Genomic DNA, 5326 nt, shown 5'->3' on the forward strand with positions numbered 1-5326 from the left:
ATTTTTTTTAATGCAATTGTTATTAGTTTGGTTTGGTGTTCCTTGTTCAACAGATCTAGGGTACTCATTTTGTGGATTAGTTTGGTTTGGTGTTCTATTAATGTATGTTTTTGCTGTTTTTGCTGATCAATACAATTACATGTAATGGGTACTATGATACCATGAAATAATAACATGAAGGCAACAAACATAACATAACTAGTGCTTTCTTGATCATAAAAAAGAAGCATCATTGTGTTTCATTGTTTCAACCAACAACCACAATAACTTAAGTTAACTACTTTAAGGTTAGTTGAATAACCACACAAGCACCAACCAACAACCACAGTAACTTAAGTTAACTAGCAAAACATAAAATAATAACTAATTTAAGTTTGTTTGAACAACCACAGACTCATCAACACATAAAACCACATAAAACACTATCTCAAGTTTGGTTGGACACCCACAACCACACAACTAAGAAGTTTTCTTTGAGAGTGATTTTCCTTTGGCTTGTGACCTTGTTTGAATGCCCATCAGCTTTTGATCTGGTTTGAATACGACGCATAACACTTTCGACTTGAAGTTCTCTTTGAGTCATGACCTGTTTGCCTTTCCACTTCAGTCCCTTGGTAGGTTTAAAACTAATATCACCTGTCACATGTGCAGAACTCACCACACCAGTATTAATCCTCCTTCTGCTAGACAATCCTTGCTGCAATATCAACTACATAGTTATTTTGGGATTCACATTTAGAAGACAAATATAATTTTGACAGTTTATAATACACTTACATTAATACACGTATATCCAGTATCAGCAACAAATACACCTTGTCCAACAACTTTAGGCCTCTTCTTGTAACCACTTCCTGCACCTCTTCTTGTACTAGTCTTACTGGTGCTTGTTCTTTCATAATGACCTCTACCCCTCTTTTTTCCAGTGGTCGACTAATATGATTGGAAAAAGAACACAACAAGACATTAAATTTAATAAGTAATCTAACATAATTTATAAAAGCAAATTAATATGAATGTAACTCTTGAGTGGGTGTTGGTGTAGACTTAGGTTTAGAATATTTTGGACAGTTTCTCTTGTTATGATTTGGTCCTTTGCAAAGTGAACATGTCATTACTGTCCCCATTCTTGGCAACTTTCCAGCTTTTCTCACTTCACCAATTTCTCTTCTTCTGTTCTTTGGTGGCCTACCAGGCATTTGTCTTGCCTCAGGTGGTTCAACCATTGGGTTTCTACTTTCAGGCCACATTTCCATGTTTGGGACTGGTTGAATGAAATGAGAATATGTCTTCATATATGTGTCTTTTCTATACCAACTAGATATTGCTTGTGATGCATCCATGTTCAAGTGGTTCATTGCTGCTATACCATGTGCACATGGGATACCTTTTAATTCCCATGATCTGCAACTACATTTTTGTTGACCCAAGTTCATAGTATGCTTGTATACCCCTTCTAACACTTCAAATCCAACATCACCATTCCATTCAATGTTGCATTGCATTGATCTTGTTACATTTGTATTGAATACCATCATTGCCATTGGAGATATTCCATCTGTCCATGTTTCAGCAAATGCTCTTGACTTACTCACTCTACTCATCACCTTAACTCTAATTTCTTCCAACATAGTTACAATGGTCTTGTTCCTAGGTTCCAAGATCCAAGAATTGAAACTCTCTGCCATGTTGTTATCTATGCTATCACACTTTGAAAATGTTTGAATAAAAGCTTTACACCATGTCTCCTTGTTGTATTTGATAAGAGATTCAACAATACCTATTCCCAGCTTGGACAGGGCATTTATATTGTACTTAAATTGTGCCTCAAATGTTGATCTAGCACAAGCCTAAAATTTCTTTCTTCTCTCTAAGCCTCTGAAGTTTTGTGACCAATTTGCTAATATGTGTCTAGCACACATTCTGTGCTCACATTCTGGAAATAGTTCATCTACAACAGCTATTAGTCCCTGTAGTTGCAAAGCAAAAAAAGCAAGTTAAATTTTAGTCAAATTAAATTAGCAATTACATGAAACATAAACAAAAGAAAGATATTCAATTACCTTTTGCATATCACTAATGATAGTTAGCTGGGAACCATTTCCTAGATTAAGATCATCTTTCAGAATGGTCATGAACCATTTCCATGTCAACTTGCTTTCAGTATCAATTACAGCCCATGCTATTGGATACATTTGGTTGTTTGCATCTTTAGCAACAACTATCAAAAGTTGACCCCTGCAAATTCCCTTTAGAAAACACCCATCTAGCCCTATACATCTTCTGCATCCTTGTTGAAAACCCTTTTTCATAGCATCAAAACAAATATAAAAAGAGTGAAATTGTTTCATCCCATTTCCTGATTCTGAATCTTTAAGCTTCACAACACAAGTGCTACCAGGATTTGTTTAGAGTAACATATCCTTGTAGTCTAGGATTCTGTTAAATTCTGTCACATGATCTCCCATAATTTTCTTTAAAATAATTTTTCTTGTTTTTAAACAAACTGCCTTGCCTACATGAACATTCAACTCTTTCCTCACGAATTCTTGTATCTCCCACCCTTTTATACTAGGTTGAGAAATAATCCTATCTTTCAGATACTTGCATAAGAACTTTGAATTACACAAAATGTTATTGGTGGTTCTGGTACATTTGTGCCTTGGATTGTATGTCTTGATAGTAAAGTTCTCACTCCTTCCTTCCTTGCTTGCATACAACAACCATGGACAATCACTTTTACACTTCACTCTCACTCTAGTACTCTCATTCACATACTTATCTAACTCAACTCCTTTTTTTTATAGCATATTTTGTAACTGCCTCTCTAAATTGCTTTACACTTTCAAATATCAAACCACACTGCCATATTACAATATCAAAAGAAGAATCATATACCACTCTATTACTCTTCTTTCTCCCCCTTAAACTCCCTCCTTCAAGTTCATTATCAAAAAACAGGTTCTTCTTCATCACTTTGAAAACTATCACAGTCAGAACTGTCATAGTATGACTCATCCTCTGTTAGCTTACCCTTGAAATTCTTTTTCCCTTTTTCAATATCCTCATACCCTTCATCAAATCCAACTTCACCTAAAAAAACCTTTTGGTTTTTCCTTCTTCTTTCTCCTCCTACTTTCTCTAAGTTTTCTCACATCTTCCTTAACAATTCTCAACTCCTCATGCACATCACTACCATAGTTAATAGACTGGCCAGAACAGACAGAATCACTGTCTATGTCTTCCTCTGCATTTTCTTGGGTAATTGGCTCAACTTCTTATTGAATAGAAGGTTCAGTTCCTTGTTGGATAGTTGGTTCAACTTCTTCTTCAGTATCAGTCCAATCTATTGAAGAATAATCATCCTCACTTTCTTGTTGGCATTCTTGTACGACCCTTGCAATCCCATCATTTTCAAGTCTTTCAGTAGCTGGAAAGGAAGAAGAGGAACCTAAACCTAGATCTGAATTTTTTGGTTGTGCAGTTAGAGATTCCCCAGGTGAATTAAAAGACTCAACCACTTTGACATAAAGATTGACTAATTTGACCTTCACTGGGACCCACATCATCCAGAATAGTGTTATCACACACATAAATATCTACTGTGTCCCCATCATGCATAAATAATGTCATGCTACAAATGTCCATGTCATTTTTCAATTCCACCAAATCACCCCCTAGAGATGGAGCTGCATATATTTTTCCTAACTTACGAATCCCAAAAGACTTAGCATAATCTACAAGTTCAGGAATTGATAAATGATCTTCATCCACATTGTCTACATATTCAGTCCTACCCCCAACATATACTGGACCTACCTCACTCACCAACATACCCCCAAATTTGAACCTTAAATTGAGGTACTTATTAGTCTAGTGTCAACCTATAACCACAATAATCAGTATATTGTACAATGCAAGCAACAAAATCGAAACATATATAATAACACCAAAACATAAGCAACAATTGGTACTTAGGATAGTAGATGTATTACTCAACAACATACAATAGGCATCCCACACAATATACTTAAACAAATTATCAAGGCTGCCAATTATAAAATACCCCACCATTTAACAATACCAGAAACCCTAATACTTAGAACCTTAATTTTACCAAAAAGCCTAAATTTCATGCATGAATAAGGTAAAAAGCTTCATAATAATACATTCATTAAGTGAAAATTCTAGTTGAAAAGTATTAGACCCCTAATCGGAAACTATGGCGAAACGTTAAACGAATAGGCAAAATATGTATGAAAAAGTAAAGAAAACAGACAACAATACATCAAGACTATGCGAAATCGAGTGGATAATCACTTACTTGTAGACACAATTTCAGACAAGATCCAAAGAAAATCGACCAAACACTTCACGAACTGCAACTGGCACAAATCTACCGTTACTTTGTCGATTACACTTGCCAAATCTACTCGTTACTTTGTCGATTACACTTTCGTGAGAGGTTTAGAGAAAATCAAAGAGAGGTTTAGGGAAAATCAAAGAGAGGTTTAGAGAAAATCGACCAAACACTTCACGAACTCTCTAATGGCACAAATTTACTCGTTACTTTGTCGATTACACTTTCGTCAGAGGTTTAGGGAAGATCAAACAGAGATTTAGGGAAGATCAAAGATAGGTTTAGGGAAGATCAAAGAGAGGTTCAGAGAAAATCGAGAAGCTTCTTTCAGAAGTTTACATTTGAAGGTCGGTATTATCTAGGTAACATAATATTTATCTAGGTGGCAAATTATTTATCTAGGTGGTAAATTATTTATCTAGCTGGTAAAATATTTATCTACGTGTCATGCGCGTGTAGACACGATCATATTGAGTGGACGGAAAAGGTGTACGTGTAGGATGAATAAGCAAGTTCAGGGGGGTAATTAAAACAAAATAAAGTTTAGGTGTACATTGAATAAAAAGCTTCAAGTTCAGGGGGGTAATGCATACTTTTGCCTTAGTAATATATATTAGTTTAAAATTAATAAATAAATAAAATTAAATTTTAATATTTAAAAAATATATTTTAAAAGTAGGTCATTATGTTTATTTGTTAAACACCTATAAAAATAAGTTTTAAATGTATTCAGAATTGATCTATAGATGGATCAATAGATTTCATTTTTAGATAGTCCATGAAAATTATTAATATATTGAGACTCATAATGTTTAATTTATTCTCTTGATGATTTTCAAATAAAATAAAAAAAAGAATATTATTAAATTAATTATTTAATTCGAATATATTGTTTGACACTATATTAAAATAATCACCAAAGCATGTGATATTTTATTATTATTTCTTATCATGTTTATTTGAAAA

This window comes from Solanum lycopersicum, chromosome 1 (genome assembly GCF_036512215.1).
Source record: "Solanum lycopersicum chromosome 1, SLM_r2.1".
Taxonomy (NCBI): domain Eukaryota; kingdom Viridiplantae; phylum Streptophyta; class Magnoliopsida; order Solanales; family Solanaceae; genus Solanum; species Solanum lycopersicum.